General features: G+C 38.2%; 1 long non-coding RNA gene across 1 annotated transcript; it reads left to right on the top strand.

Moving 5' to 3' along the window:
* The first annotated feature begins 13 nt into the window (after positions 1 to 13).
* Positions 14 to 4,227, top strand: LOC118600404. The gene is made up of 2 exons (XR_004950052.1): positions 14 to 252; positions 2,820 to 4,227. It is a non-coding gene; the product is annotated as an uncharacterized LOC118600404 (long non-coding RNA).
* The last annotated feature ends 12,927 nt before the right edge of the window (positions 4,228 to 17,154 follow it).

Raw genomic sequence — 17,154 nt, forward strand, 5'->3', positions numbered from 1 at the left:
CGCGGGCGGAGAGAAGACCACGAACGGTAATGACGGGAAAAACTAAGAAACGTGAAAAAAAGATGAGTCCCACTTCCTCCTTTATAGCCATATTTTTAGAGAAAAATACTTTATAAAGAGTATTGTAATACACCTGGCCTGCGCCTAAGAATATATTCGGGGAAACGTGATAGACACCTCATTCTCATCTTTTCAGAACTTGGAGGAGGCTGAAGGCCCTCTTATAAAGAAACAGCTTCTACGGATCCCAAGGTGAGACAACTTGAATCAGAATTCACAAACGCTGATTTTAGAAACTTAACTGAGGACCTTTGGTAGGAACTTTGGCAATGGAAACTGTTCCATATTGGGGGGGACAGATGGTGACGCTCAAATCTGAGCGCATAGATAATTAAATAAAACAAAACCTGTAATGAGAGAGTAGCGTGCGGGAGGTGGCAATTGCAGAATCTTTATTCAGTGGCAAATGGAATTAGGGGACACTAGGGAAGAACCCAGCTTGGGGCTGGCGCATTACTGAAAACTTGGTTATCTTTTTGACAAACGATACTGCGCATATCCAGTTCTAGTTCCCGCTGCTTTTCCATTCTTAAACGTCTTTGACCCCATCAGGGTGTTTTCTGCTATGAAATTACGTTAGGGCTGCTGTTGAATGATCTATTTACACGCCTTACATTTCCTGCTCTTAAGTCCCTTAAGAAGGCAGGAGCCAAGTTCGTGTTTACTTCATGCAAAGTGTAGCCCGGAACTTTGAGTGTCAAAGTTCTCATTCAGGGCTTTTTGAATGAATTAATGAGGGATTCAGCTGCCACTCTTATACAGTGGGGTAAACAAAACAAAACTCCTTGAGGATAAAAATTAAGAATCTAGATTTGAGAAGAGAGGAAGCAGGAAAACCTATATACCAACATGGCTATGTGCACACACTCCAGATTCCTAGTTCTGTGGAGTTTTAAAAAGCAGACCTCTTGTCAAATAAATGTGGGAATTTAACCCAGTTTCTTTGCCATGCGATCTCTGGGGCCTTTAATACACCATTGTGCACTGTGACTTAACCATTAAGAGGAGGGAGTTAGGTTGCACTTCCTAGTATTTGACTGCTGAATTATTTTTTCTCTCATTATTTCAGAGTAAATGGTGGTTGGTGTTTCAGAAATGAGCTCAGGTGCACATAAACCCACTGAGAAGACTTTAGGACTGCTCTTTTCATACTCGGTGGGCTTTCCTATCTTTGCACTCAAACTGTCTCCAAGGTTTAGTCAAATCTTCCTGTGGTCTCTCTGAGCTAAGAAATTTGGACATAGTTGTAGATCATATATGTTTTATTATTATTAATTATTATTATTATTATTATTATTAAAGAAGGAGAAAAATGAGTGGGTATGAGGAAAGTAATAGTTTGACATCATCAAAGGCCTTTCAAAAACAAGACAGTCCATTAGCCTACAAATCACTGGCAATCTTTGCTTTACCTTTGAGGTAAGCAGACAAGGAAAGGGAAGTTTATGCCCCTCTCCAGAATTAAGGCGGGATTAATATGTTGTTTATGTCCTCCAAGAAGCAGACACCAAGACATGATTAGATGTACAAGAGATTTTGGGCGGGGAGGGCAGTGCTTGTGAAGGATAAATGGGAGGAAGCAGGAGTAGCAAGGGAGCACCTTTAGATTATGATACAGGTCATGTGACACCTGTGAATGGGGAGGTGGGAAGGAAGGAGGATAGAATAGAAATAACCTGTACTATAGCACAGTTCTAAGACATTTTGGCCAAGCTAATGGGGAGATCCTCACTTAAAATCACATGTTGGAGGAGTCTTATATCCAATAGGAATGGGCCAGTACTAGTAACCCTCAGTCATTGACTGAGAACAGCCCATGGTGCAAATGCCTTGGTAGATCCAGAGGGCTAACAGCTGGGGCTGTGAGACAGCTATGCTCCTTGCAGCACAAAATCTGAGTTGTAAATTTTTATGGCCTCTGGAAGAATGAAGTCAGATGACCAGGGTTTGAATTCCAGCTCTACCACTTAATTATAGAAAAGTTATCTAACTTGTCTGAGCCCCAAATTCCTCATCTGTAAAATGGACATCAATAAAGTATCCATCTTAAATAACATGACTCATGTGGAATTCTTAGCATTTTAGAACTGGTACATTAAAAATCTCAAAAATATTAATTATTGTAATTAGTAGTATTTGTAGCTGGTACAAAGTCAGAAGTCTCAGCCCTCAGAAAATTCTGACATCTGGATGAAATGCTGAAAGTTGAGTCTTTACCCTGTGTGCCTTACTGTGTGGGTGGACTTCTATTCCAAGGCCTTTCGAATGTGATCCTTTCTCCCTGCTCCTATGAACGAAGGCATTCTCTACTAAATTTCACTTACAAACTTTTAATATAAGGGAAAAGGAAGCATCCCCATTTCCCTGCTAGATTGACATGGCACCCTTGCCCTACTTTGCAAGATTCCCTTGAAGAGTTTATTGTGTTTATTTATTCTGTGTTCCTCCCGTGGACATCAATAATGCTGTAAATAGAGGAGAGCTTCAGGCTCAGTCAAGCAAATTACAGAATATTGAAAAGGTCATGGCAGTAAAGTATATTACTATAATCCACAGAATAAATGAGGCATTAAAATCCTAATGTGTTGACTTTTGACGAGAATTTATAGGAGATGAGAAAACTTTTGATGAAAATTTATAGGAGATGAGAAAAATGAACTACCTCGGTGCATTTTAAAGGCCAAAATTAAAAGAGGGGTGGATTCACTTAACCCTTGCGAGCAATCTTAAATCCATCAAACTATCTTGGGTCTTCGTAGAATTCTGTCTGTGTGGAACTCGATGTGATGGGGAGCTGTTATTGCTTTGGAATTTCACCTGATGTTGAAAGAAGAGACGAGATGGGTGATAACAGAACCAGCTGGTGAGATATCTTCACACACTTGAGACCAGGCTAATGGCTAAGGGAGTGCTGACGATTTCTCAAGGATGTTGGGGCACCTGATCCCCTGAGTCTTTTCTGTTGACTGGCTCAAATGCATGACCTGTCCTTCCATAGACCATGCAACAGGAACAACTCTACACAGATTCTGTTCCTCTGCACTACACCAAGCAGAAGTGTTTGTTAACTTGGATAGTGGCTTCATAGACCATGAAGAGAGTAGTCAGAAAGAAACATGAAGGAAGCTATGTGGATAGCTCACATTCTGAAGAGAGTCCTCGATACCTACAGGAAGGTCTGAGTGAAGCAGCTATGGGGCCTGATTTGGAACTATTTCTAAGAAATACTTCCTATGAAAAATTACATAGGAAAGAACTTATTCACCTATAAAATCTCATAACTAAAATTATTAGTGGTGTTACTGTCTAATCTTCTGCAAAACTTAAATTACTCTGCCATCTGAGGAGCTCCATCAAGGGAAGAGGCAGAGGGAACTAGCATTTATTGTATACAGCATGTGAAGCATTAAACCTCACAACAGCCCTAGGAAGTGGGTGTTACAGTTGAGAAAGCTGAGGTTTAGAAAAGTTAAGAAAATCATACAAAGTCCTAAGCTGTTAAATGGCAGGGCTGGGTCTGCCTGGCTCCAAAATCCATGCTCAATCCAAATCACAAAACACTTGTGACACCTCTCCTGGGGGACACTGGTGAACTTGAAAGCAGCCTCGATTCAAAAGCCACCACCTTTTGAGTTGAGAGATAATTGAATACCTTTCTATATAAAAATATCTCCCTCACTAATCTCTGTAATTTTCCCTTATGGGTTGGTTGCTTTGGTTTTAGTTCTGATTTTCTTTTAAAATGTAAATTATCCTGAGAGATGAGACACTGAATAATTTTCAGATACTGTATTTGTAATAAGTTTCAAATACTTTATTTCCTCAAGGGAAACAAACCTTGATTACACCACAGGTCACCTGAGGAACAGAAAAGGGTTTATAGAAAAAATGGCAAAAAATGCAACAGTTGGATGTGCCAAGTTTAGTGAGCTTATTTCAGAATTTAACTGAGGCTGAACGCAGTGATCCTTTTGCTTTTTAGGAAGAATAAGTTCTAATGTTTAGAATATGCATACCTACACCATGGTATTGCTGTGAGAAATAAGATATACATATGTGCAAATACTTTGTATTATATATGGATTGGTATAAACAAGGTGTAATGCTATTTCAGTTTGTAAATGAATTCAGTATTAATGGCTAAATACACTCTTTCTATTCTTTGTACCTCCATTCTCTTGACCATGCCTTAAATATAAGTTGGGATGGGGGGGAGCTGGACACTAGAAACAAATTATATAGACCAAGGATTTGTTCTAGAAAATAATATTTAATATTTCAAACTGAAAGAATTGAATTTTAGAAAAAGATTGAATACATTTTTTGTGTGATTTCAACATTATTATCTCTTAATGTTTTAAAAACACAATTTATATTTCTATCAATTTGATTAAAAAAAAAAAATTAAGTGCTATCTTAGAATTTACCAGCAGAGGGGAGTAAAGGCACACCAAACATCTTTCAGTTTAGGATAATTTTTGTGAGTAAACAGGGAGCAAAGTCCTCAAATCTATGCTTTTTTTTATTAGCCAGTGGATACAAGTTAACACAGTAAATTTTATGAATAGCTCAATCTGTAACTGAGGCAAACAAATGCAACTGTAGGTCACATAGGCATTAACTTTTGATCAGAAGTTACAGGAAATAAGAATGAGCCACCTCAGTGCATCTTTATGGCCATGTTTGCCAAGTATGACATTTTATTTTCCAAGTTTCTTGAAACTATAGTGAAATCAATTTTACTATATTAAAATTAATTTATTTTCTTAATTTTATACGGCTACCTCTGAATATTCATTTGGAATGAAATTCTAGTGAAATGTATTTTTAAAGGCAGCTCTGTGTCATTTTGGATGCAAATTTGACTTTCACAACTGTATCTCACACATAAAGTCTTTATTTATATCAAGGTAAGAAACATCCAAACCTGTAGAGAATTTTTATAAAAGTTTATTTGAGCCAAATTGACGACATATGCCATACAGCAAGATTTCAAATGCTCCAGAGAATAACAGTTTTGCAGCTTCCTCTATGCATTTGAAATTAAGGAGAGAACATAAGGAAGATCATGCAGAGGGTGTGAGAAAGCAAGGCGGGAATTGAATTATAGGATAGTTAACAAGATTATGTGCTTTCTTAAGGGTAGTTATGCTTTCAAGGGGTATTACTTGTTGCATCTCAAAGGTGTTAACCTAGATGTACAAGAATAACGGACATGGCTTGTTTAAAGACTTTTCACTAAAGAAGTTATATGTCTGGGGTGTGACTATCCACCGTGATCTGCCCAGTAAGGAAATTATAATTTATTACGGCAGCCTTTTTAAATCTACATTTAGATAAAGACAGTATGTGGGAAACTAATGCCTGTTTAAAATGTACCAGAAGTACACACACACCTTTGAGAATCCAGTTATTTACCTCTAGGTGGATGCTACTTAATGTTCCAAAAGCTCTTTCTCTAGATCTTGAAGAAAGGTGACTTTATAGATTACAATATATGAACCCTTACCTAGAGGGAATATATCAAAACAATCATTGTGAACAACCTGAAATATATATTGAGTGATTCTTGATATAGGCATTAGAGACACAAAGACATTGAAGAAGAGACCATTGCCTTGAGAAAGAACAATCTGATTGAAAAGGTGAATGAAAGTGTATTTTGCAACAAATTATCTCATAGGACAGAGGAGACCAGTCACCAATAGTTGAGAATTCCAATATCTATCTACCTGAGGTAGTATTCACCAAGTTTGTGCCTCATATTCATTCAATCCTTAGTTTATAGAATGGAGTTGAAAGATAAACGAGGCATATTAAAAATGTTGAGTTATTTGAGCAAAAACTGATTCCCTCGGGGTAGTTAGGAGCACTGACAGGAGCTGGGGAGACTTTTCCACAGAAAAGACAGAAGCGAAGCAAGGAAATTATCAGTGGATTATAGCTTCAAGCCTAGTTACCTGTGGTTAGTTGTACTTAGGTTTTGTTTTACAGGCAATTACAGGCTTGGAGTATGGTTTGCTTACTTAGACTGCCCAGGCATTCGAGCTGCTTCAGTCTAATTTAACAGTGGTAAACAGAGTGTTGTGCTTTTGCCAGAGTTCTAATCTGTAGGCCAGAGAGGTAAAATGCCAGCTTTAGATTTCATTGCATGAAATGTTCACTTATAAATTTCATTGGCTTTTTGTTCAGGATCTAGCAGTAATACAGTACTCTTTGCTTTAATTAATATACTGTGTACATTAGTACTTACCTGGCTTAGCAGCTTTGAAGGTCTTCTATTCATTGGATTATTTTCTAGTCCCAGAACTTGAAGTCTCCACAGGAGGACTCGATATCATATCTGTTGACCCACCAGGGTTCCAGAGTGTGTTGTCAGTTGATTAAATAAGCTGGATTTGTTACTGGTCTTAGAGCTTTATAGGTCAGCATACCAGGCAATCAGGGAATTTCGGGACTGTTGGGTGGGGAGGCCTTGATAAGAAAGCAGAATGGTAGAGGGCTTCAAAGATAGCGTAAAAATAAGAGCATTAAAAGGGGGATAAAAAAGCAGTCCAGGTAGGAGACAGTGCTCAGTAAGAAAGCAGTTTGATAAAGTTAATTTGAATTCTGGAACCCACAAAATGGAGGCTGCCACAGTGGCCCAGCCCACATCACAAATCTAAACCTATGTCAACCTACACTTTTAGGAAACACCTGCCAAGAAAACCTGACATACACCAACCACAACCATATGGCTCAGCTTTAGCTGCTTACAGTTACCCTAGAACTGCTAGCGTTATAAGGAAATCTCCAGCCTCCTAGTCAATCATGCTCCGTTTCCATACTGCCTTTCCTAACATTCTATAAAAGTCTCTCTTGCCCCAAATCCCTCGAAAAGAACATTCCACTGCTTGTGACGCACTGTACTTTCCCAATCCATGTATTGTTTGCCCTGAAATAAAGGACATCAGATTCATTACTAAATTGTTTTAGTATTGTTATTTGAGAAGTTATATACTAGAATGTACTCAATGAGTTTAAAGAATGATAAGTAATGAGAAGGTTTAAGTAGTAAAGATCACTTAGTTTTTCGAAGTTTAAGGGATGCCTTACTAAAAAATATGGAAAAAAGAGAGGAGACTCCATCTTGGATCTAAAACATACACCTGCGAACAACTTCAATAGGTTTCGCTCTCCCTAAATTAATTAATGTAGATGTATTGAATATTGAATAGCTAAGAATAATAACTATTTCACAGGTTTGGCGATAAATGAGATTATGTAGACAAGTTTCCCAGACTACAGTGGGTACCCAATCACTTTTCATTTCCCCAATTATCATAATCCATCTTAGAAATAGTATTCTCCAGAAAAAATGGTAGTCGGTAAGCATTCAATGTTATAAATCTCAGAGTGTTATACAAAGTACATGATCATCAAGAATTTTAATAATAAATATAAGCATAAATAATATATTTCTCAATTACCTTCTTGTATTCTATGCTAAAGAAAATAATCCCTTGAAGCTCATAAAAAATGTTCATACTTAAGTTCTGTCTGTAATACTCTATGGCAAATCTTTTCTGTTTTTCTCTAGCAGTAAACATTATGCATGTGTATAATGGATAGGAACGTTTCTAAATAAAATCACTGTAAGAACTCTTAAGAATTTCTCTTGTTTTCTGTTCTGGAATGGACATAGGTACTATTTTTGCATCTTGGGCTAAATGACTTAACAAATTTCAGTGTTATGAAGATAAATATCCTTTGTATTTTATGGTAAATTTTCTCTTTCTTAAAGAACGCCAAATTTATGAGAGATGGAGGTGAGGGCAAAATGAAATGTGGAGTTGCATTTGCACTTAAAGTAAGGCTATTTCCTGTGTCAGGCCATTTTGGTAGGTAATGTTAATTACATGGTTGCCTAGCAACCCTGCCATCAATGAACTCTGGATTCCTGTTTTGCTGGGAAATCCTAAGGAGCAATATCTAGGAGAATTTTTATATAGTTTTTGGATCATTATAACTAAAGGTGATTTTTACAAAAGATTTAATTGGAGTTTAAATGGCTAAGAGAAGAGTAGAAATTTACACCTTGGGATTTGCATTTTTCTTGTTTTAATAATAGAAAAAGATGTTGATCTACATTCCATCTTTGCCAAGACCTGAGATAAAGTACAAGAAAGAATGATTTTACTTACACAAAGGGAGATGTGGGACCTGGGACATCTGTTCTTATCTCCTCTTGCCTAATGTTAATGGTTCCACGTACACTTTGAGCCTATCAAACTTTTCACTGAAGGATCTTGTTTCATCAATTTTCAGTTTTTCCTTCTCCACTGGTTTCTTTCTCCCAGCCTAAAAACATACTCATTATGGAAAAATAAACGAAAAGTAAAAAATAAAAATCTTTTAGTTCTTCAACTACCCCTCCTACTCTCTCCTCTTCTTACAAAAGCCTTGAAAATATATTCTACATTTATGGTTTTCAGTTCCTTACCTTCCTAAGGACATTGCAATCTGATACCTCTGGCCATCGATCCACTAAAAATGCTCTTGCCAAGGTGACAATAACATGTTGCCAAATTCACTGGATAATTTTCAGTCATTATCTCACTTCTTTGGCCAACCAAGAGAATTCTTTTCTTCCAATCTCTTCCTGCATTTCTTACCCCGTAAATGCTGGGCTTCCCTGGAGTTTTGTCTTCTATTCTGCCTAGTCTGCTGAGTGATGTCATCCTCTCCCATGGGCTTTACTAATTATCAGTGGTGACTTCCAAATCTATGTTGTTCTGGCTCAGACCTCATTCTGGGGCTCCAAGCTCATTTTTCCAAATACCCATCTAAACATCTCTCTGTATTTAACAGGTGCTTCACACCTCTTCTATCTCCTTGTCATCCTTCTGGGTTCCCTCCCGCAATAAGCACCAACAACCTGCATGTTCTTCCTATTTTCTCATTTTAGTTAATACCATCACCATCCATCCAGTTTCCCAAATCAGAAATCTGAGAGTCATCCTGGATTCCTCATCTTCCATTGTGTGCCACATCAGACCATTCATCAGAGCCCATATTAACTCTTGAGTATCATTTGAGTCTGGCCCCATATTAACATCTCTATTTAATTCAACCCATATAAAGACAATTGAAATTTCTGAATTATCTTCAATCTTGTCCTCACCATCCCTTCCCCAGCTCCATTATATTTTCCATTTATGTCACTTCCTTGATCATGGAAGTGACATCTTTTTCTGGAGCATGACATACAAGGCCCTTTATATCTGGCTCTTGCCTACATTTTAGCATCAACTTTCATTTCCTTTGTCACACTCCACCATATAGCCTATGTTCAACCGTATCTATATGGAACAACTGTTATTTTCCTAAACTTGAATTCCTTTCACTCCTTTGTATTTTTTGTACATGCAACTCCCCAGGCCTTTCCTTTCTCCTATCTTAGGAAACTTATGCTATAAGAATAAGCTCAACCATCATCTCCTTGGGGTTCTCTCCCCAAGCAGTTAAGTGCTTCCTCCTTAGAAATGCCCTGTCATTGTACTTAAATGCATTTTTACACCACATTGCTTATGTGATGTATTTGTAATGTGTTGTATCACATGTAAGTACATGGTTATAGGTCTGTCCCTGATGAAATTGTTAGCTCTCTGAAAGCATGCAAGATGTCTTTTTAAAAGGTCTTTATATCCCCTTATCCATAATACAACGAAGGCCAAGTGAATGAATGAACAAAAATGAATTAAAATATTTCAATAGTAAAGATTATAGGACACTAAAACAGACCCTAATAGAAGCTGTGGAGCCTGTTAGTCAAAAATCAATAACACTTAGACCAATTAGGATGGCTGCTATCAGAAAAACAGAATATAGCAAATATTGGTAGGATGGGGAGAAATTAGAGCCCTTATAGACTGTTGGTCAGTCTATTAAAAGGTTTGACTGCTACGGAAAACAGTATGATTGTTCCTCAAGAAAATTAAGTTTGATTCAGCAATCCCACTTCTAGTTACATATCCAGAAGAATTAAAAGCAGGATCTCAAAGAGATATCTATATGCCTATATTTATAGCACTACTATTCACAATAGCCATAGGTGGAAGCAACTCAAATGTCCATTGGTGCATAAATGGAGAAACAAAGTGTAGTATATACATACTATGAATATTATTCAGCCTTCAAAAAAGAAGGGAATCCTGTCAGATGCTACCACATGGATGAACCTTGAGGACATTTTGCTAATTTAAGCCAGTCACAAAAAGAAAATATTGTATAATTCTGCTTATGTAAGTTACCTAAAATAGTCAACTTCTTAGAAACAGAAAGTAGAATAGTGGTTGCCAGGGGCCAAGGAGAGGAGGGAAAGAGGAGTTGTTTAATGGGCGTAGAGTTTTAGTTCTTTACGAGAAAAAGTTCTGGAGATCCATTGCACAATAATGTAAATATACTTGACACTGTTAACTGTATACTTAAAAATGGTTAACATGATAAATTTTATGTTTTCTTTTTTCCCACAATAAAAAATCAATAAGAGAACAATAGATAATGCATTTGATATAGAATAGATGTTGTCTGGAGGCCAAGGCTTAATAAGAAGACTAAATATTCATAATTTTAGCTTTTATGGGTCCTATGAGCCTGAATGTCTTTATATCATCTATCTTGAATTTTTTCATTGTAAAAAATCCATAATATAAACAACTTAATATTTCATTATAATATAATATGATAGTGTGAATTTATAATATGGATTATAATAAGATATGAATAATCACAAAATTCCATTTCCCTTTTCAGGAAAGGTGCTCCCCTTTAGCATCTCCATCATGCTTATGTTTTGAATACCAGATAATAATAGAGTTCAATGTTAACAGACCTAGGACTAGTCCTGTTGTAACTTACAGTCCAAAGTCTATGACCACGATGCAGACAATTATTTAGAAAACTTACAGATGGACAGTTGTCCAAAGGGCACACATGAAAACACACATACACACACACAGACATACACCATTTGCTGAAGCTCACGAAGCATTCATAAGTCAGATTTTTGAATAATTAAATAATTTAGAGAAAATAATTAAATAATTTTATAAAAGGCATATGCTAAGAAAATGTTTCTAAAGAAGAACGTGGAGCTGTAACTTCAAAATGTCTCTACCGATCTTCATTGGCTTAAAAAAGGTTGACATAAAGTCTCCAAACAGCAATCACTAGTCAACCAAAAAGTAGATCTCGGTTTGAGTTGATTCTTTGATCTTTAATAGTACAACGTTAAATTGCAGGAAACATCTCAAACTTTCCCATGAGGGTTTTAGAAATTTTCTTTTTCTGAACCTACACATTTTCATCTCTCCCATGGAAAACATAAACACCACGGGTGAAATGGATTTCAGGCTTCTTAAAAGATGCCCTACTCTAATGTAGCTCATTTCCCATCATTGAACCTCTGGGGTTACTTTAATTACAAAAAAAAAAAAAAGCCTGTTAGCCACTGAAATTGAGAAGTTGATTCAAACCTGTGAAACTGACAAAAAGAGGACCTGTGAAAATTGCCATGTGCCTAGGGTGCAATAGACAATCCCTGATATAATACTAGTTCTAATACTAGTTCCTTCTATAGCTATGGCTGAGGCTGAGCACAACCCCCAGGCCTGGCTCCTCACCCCTTCTAAATCTGCAGGAAGTGCATCTCTGCTAGTCTGAGCCCTGCCATTTCCGAGTTGCCTGGGAGCTATGGGAAAACATCATTAACTCAATCTGTGTTAACCTGAAATGCTGAAAATAAAAATAGTATCTAGGAGGCTACTTCCCTAGATTCCTGTTATTTCATAAAAAGATTTTATTTTTCCTTGAGCTACTGTTGCTTGCTGGCTATTTTCCTCATTATGGCTGCTTTAATTATTCCCTATGTATCAAGCTATAACTGACATCTGACATTGTATAAATTTGGGGTGTACAACATGATGATTTGATACATGTACATATTGCAAAATGATTACCACACTAAGGTTAATACCCATCACCTCGCATAATTATAATTCTTTTTGGTGGTGGTAAGAAAATTTAGGATCTACTCTCATTATTGCTGCTCTTTTAAATTTGTAATTGCATCCAGTTCTGCTTATAAGCAAATTTACTTGGGAGAAGGGGAAATAGCTTTCTCCTCTCTGCAGAGGCAGGAAATGGGAAGCAGGTCCATTGGTCTATTCATTACACTGTGGGATCTTCTCCCTAGCCCCACATGTATTTGTGCAGATGGAACCAAGTAAAAGTGAATTCCTTTAAAAAGCAGGCTTAATGGGATAAATCACAAAAGCTAAAATCCATTAGAAACCCTTTGGGGAGAATATGGAGAGAGGTCCGGTGCGGATTCAACACCATATACTTTGGGGTTCCTGGAGGGTTTCTAGGTTGATGACATGTGTGTTTGTGCGTGGTATAAAGGCCTAGAATGATGTACTATATCTTGTATTTTATTTGCTTGCTCGTGTGTTTTAGGTATAAGCTAGCCACAGAGCCACTAACACTTGGCTCCTTTACTTCAGCAAATCGTCCTGGGAAACTTGTTTAGTTTCTTGATCCCAGCTGAAAGTAATTTCCTGTAGAGAGGCATGTGACCCAAACTTACCTGTAAAGATGACCATATAATTTATCACATAAATCAGGACACATTTCAAAATCAAAACAGCCACTCAAAAGAATTAATAGACAGTAATGGATCAATAACAGATAAAAACTGGTAAGTGTGGTCCATAGTTCACCATGAGGCACCTAGGTAAAGGCAGCAAACCAGACCCATTTTCTCAAAGAATTTGTGGGGGACACTCTTTTCCTCCAAATACGTGGAAGCAAGGGTGGAACTATAAGATTATCGGGCCATTATGTTTGTGCTTCACACTGTAGCCTATATAAAAAAAAGTCACTTATTTTGTTAGTTCAAATCCTTATTAACAATGGTCTATCATTGTCTGTACTGCCAAAACAAAATGCCACAGACTGGGTGGCTCAAACAACAGACATTTATTTTTCAGTTTTGGAAGCTTTAAGTCCAAGGTTAAGGTGCCAGCAGCATTAGTTTCTTCTAAGGCCTCTCTCTTTGGTTTGCAGATGACGGCCTTTTCTCTGTGTCCTCACATGGTCATTCCTCTCTGCACATGCATCCCTAGTGTTTCTCTGCATGTCCTAACCTCCTTTTCTCACGAGAACACCAATCAGATTAGATTAGGGCTCACCCTAAAGGCCTCATCTTAATTTACCTTTGTAAAGGCCCTATCTCCAAATACATTTTCTGAGGTCTAAGAGTTAGGGCATTACACATAAATTTTGGAAAGGCCCAGTTCAGTTTATAATACTATCAGTGCAACACTGATCAAGAAGGGAAGGTTTTGGTAGTGAGATGCCTAGTTGAAAGAATGCACGAGAGGTTGACATGAGAATGAAGCGGCAAGTGCCAACTTTATTGTGGGGAGCACACCTCAGCTACTTCATCTTCCCCTTCTGCTCTCTAGGGGACTGCATGGCTCCACATATAGCAGAGTACAATAGTGGCATTCAGCCACACATGCGTAACATAATAAGCTGCAGCATGTTTACATAACATTCTAAATCTGGGGTCCTATTGCAAGCCACGGGCCTGGATCACAGCCAGACCTTGGACCAGTCAGAGCTTGGACCAGCCAGAACTTGGATTCAGTTGGACCTGATGCCCACAAGTACTGCCTCTTTTCAATATAGCTCTCCATCAAGTGAAGGCAGTCATTTGTGAACCAGGAAGCAGACTCATCAGATGCTGAATCTGCTGGCACCTTGATCTTGGACTTCCCAGCCTCCAAGCTGAGAAATACACGTTTGTTGTTTAAACCATCAGTTTACGATATTTTTGCTAAAGTAGCCTGAACAGACTAAGACAAGATCTGATCATTTTGCAAACTGCAAATACATGGATTTATTGAGAATATCTTTATGAGGCGGCGTGGTGCTATGCTAGGCCTCCAGTGATAATGGTGATACCATCGAACCTGAGCCAGGTGCTGAGCTATAATAAAATGTGAACTGGGAGACAAATCTCATCGTAATACTACAGCCAAGTTTCTGGGATGTCAAGGGCCTACTGAAGTCAGAAAGTCTGTTTTCTTTATGGCTGAGAATTATGGAGCCCCATGGATGTGTTCCAGGCTTACGGTGCCTTGATGCTAGTCAGTGTATCAGCAGTCATTAGCCTCAGGGGGTGGCAGCAGGGGATCCCCCAGTGATATTTCCTTTCTGAGAGAGGGTGTCAACACGATTTCCTCTGACATGGAAAACTGATCTCCAGGGATCAGAAATTTGAAAATACATGCAAAAAGTATTATTTTGGTTTCATTGTAGCATTTATGGGCTGCAGATAATTAAATCTAGGGATGAAATCATTAGAATTGGAGGAACTAACAAAGGATGCCAAATCGAAACTAATAAAGCATGGGGTGAACACTGGTGATGAGATCTTTTGGCCTCAGTGACCAAATGTGATATTCGTCAATAGAAGAATGTCCAAACCTGTAGAAAATTTTTATAAAAATTATTTGAGCCTAGCAGAGGATATAGCTGGAAGCAAGAACTCAACAGACTGAGATAAACACTTTGGAAAATAACAACTTGCAGTTTCTTTTATGCATTTGAGATTAAAAATTACATGAAGGTAGGAGAAAGGAATGTGGGGATCAGATTATAGGATAGGTAAGATTACTTTCTCTCTTAAGACTGGTCAGGCTTTAAAAGGAGAGGTCTGAAAAATAGCCTAGATGCACAGAAACAATAGGCAGGGCTTGCTTAAGGCAAAGATAAACCTTTTACTAAATAAGTTACATGCCCGGAGCATGACTAGCCATCATGACTTGCTGAGTTAGGAATTTATGATCAGTCACCTTGTGAGGTTACTTTCCATACAAACCTTTCTTTTTTGTCCATAGATTGTTGGGCTAGATATTTTCCAACACCACCAAGCAAATTCTCCAATTCTCAGCAGAATGAGTGACCTACAATTTAAGTCAATTCTAAGACTACCTGGAGATTCCACAGGTTAAAGGCTAAGTCCCACAAGACTGCCCTCACTTCAGATGCCATTTGCAAGGCCAAGTAGTTACCTGCTCTTCTGACTGGCTATGCATTGGAGGTGCTCATGAACATTTCTCGGGTTCAATTAATTTGCTTGAGCATCTCACAGAACTCAGAGAAATATTTACTTACTTTTACGTTTACTATAAAGAATATCATAAAAGATACAGATGAACCAGATGAAGAGGGACATGGGGTGAGGTCTGAAAGGACCCCTAGCATAGGGAGCTTCCATCTCCAGGTAACTGGGATGTCCCACTCGCCCTACCAGCATATGAGTGTGTTTGCCAACGTGTAAGCTCACCAACTTGTTCAAGAGTTTTTATATAATTTATTGTTTAGCCACCCAGCATCCCCTTCCCAGAAGGTAGTGGATATGGTTAAAAGTTCCAGCCTTCCAATCACTTGATCTTTCCAGTGACCAGCCCCCATCCTGAGGCAACCTAGAGGCCTCACCCTAGGTCATTTTATTAGCATAAACTCAGATGGGCTCAAAAAAGTCTCTTTGCCAATGACAAAAGATACTCCTTTATTCAGGAAATTCCAAGGGAGCTTTGTGCCAGGAATCAGGGAAAGAAACTCATTATATTTCTTACTACACCACAGTGGGAAAAGAATGGCACATAATTTTTTCATTCAGTTATCTTTTACAACAAAGTGAAACAAAGAAAAACCTTTTCAAATAGGTAAGCAGAGGCATTTGCAGTTTGTGCCAAGGGCTAAAAAGAACATTTAAAATAAACACTTAGTTGGAGAGGTGGATATGGATGATACAGAAATGAGATATGCAGAAACAGAATGTGCCTTTCAGCTGAAAAGGAGCAGATTCAGAGTCAGCAAGTTGGAATCAGAGCTTAAAGTGTCTCCAACCAGGATGAAACAGATCAAGAAAGCAAATCAACGTTTGTAACCAGTGAGTCCAAACAAATGGGGGCTAGCATTAGCATCTGAGGATCAGGGAACCCAAAGAGATGGGCAGGGAGCAGACAGGTCCAGGGGCAGTTTCCTAAGCCTCAGCAGAGAAGGGCAAGTTCCACACTGAGAGTTTAACAGTTGTCTGATTGCTGATCCAACTAGTTGTCTTTTTCTCAGGTCTCACATATTTTGCCGAAGGGTGACAGAGAATGCATTTGTGACCTGGCCTACATCCACTCATCCAGCCTCATTACCCAGCTTACTCTCTGCTTTAGCAAGATCTAGCTTTTGTTTCCTCAATGCCTCTCTACTACTGAAGTGTTTATTCTGCTTGAAGTCTTACCCTTCTTATCCACCTGAAATTAACTCTCCGCCCTCAGAACTCAGCTCAGGAGTTACTTTCTGAGTGAAGCCTTCACACACACACACACACACACACACACACACACACACACACACACACACACCATGACCACCACCAACAACACACAGACACACCACACACATACTTACACATCAACCACACTCAAACACACACTCAAGTATACATGGCACACAACCCCGCTCCCCATATACACCACGAAGTTCAGCATTCCTTCCTCAGTACTGGCAATGTAGGTTGACACACCTCTACTGTTATAGAGATTATACAATTTTAAAAAGTAATTTCCTTATAATTTTATTAAGAAATTGTACCTAATTTGAACATTTCAAATGGTGAGAATTCCAAAGTGGTTTGCAACCACCGTTTAACCCAACGCCATCCCCCCACTTCCTCATGCCCCTGATCCCCCTACTCCTGCCATTGACCCTAAAACTGTAATAGTTTTAGGACCCAAAACCAATTCAGCATCTGTTATAGGTGGGTAAAAGGAACCACAAACTATTGACAACTTCTGATTTAATGAGAAATATTTGTTTTCTGATTGTTAGTGTTTATTAGTGTTCTGATAAATGTTTATTTTGAACCATTTCCTTGGTTCAAGTAAAAAGAGAAAGATCTTTGACACATAAATGTGCAAATCAATAAGCAATACCATGATTTCTTTTTCCTATTAGAGACAAATGCTTGGCTTCTAATTTACT

Source organism: Rousettus aegyptiacus, unplaced genomic scaffold (assembly GCF_014176215.1).
Source record: "Rousettus aegyptiacus isolate mRouAeg1 unplaced genomic scaffold, mRouAeg1.p scaffold_m13_p_3, whole genome shotgun sequence".
Lineage (NCBI taxonomy): Eukaryota > Metazoa > Chordata > Mammalia > Chiroptera > Pteropodidae > Rousettus > Rousettus aegyptiacus.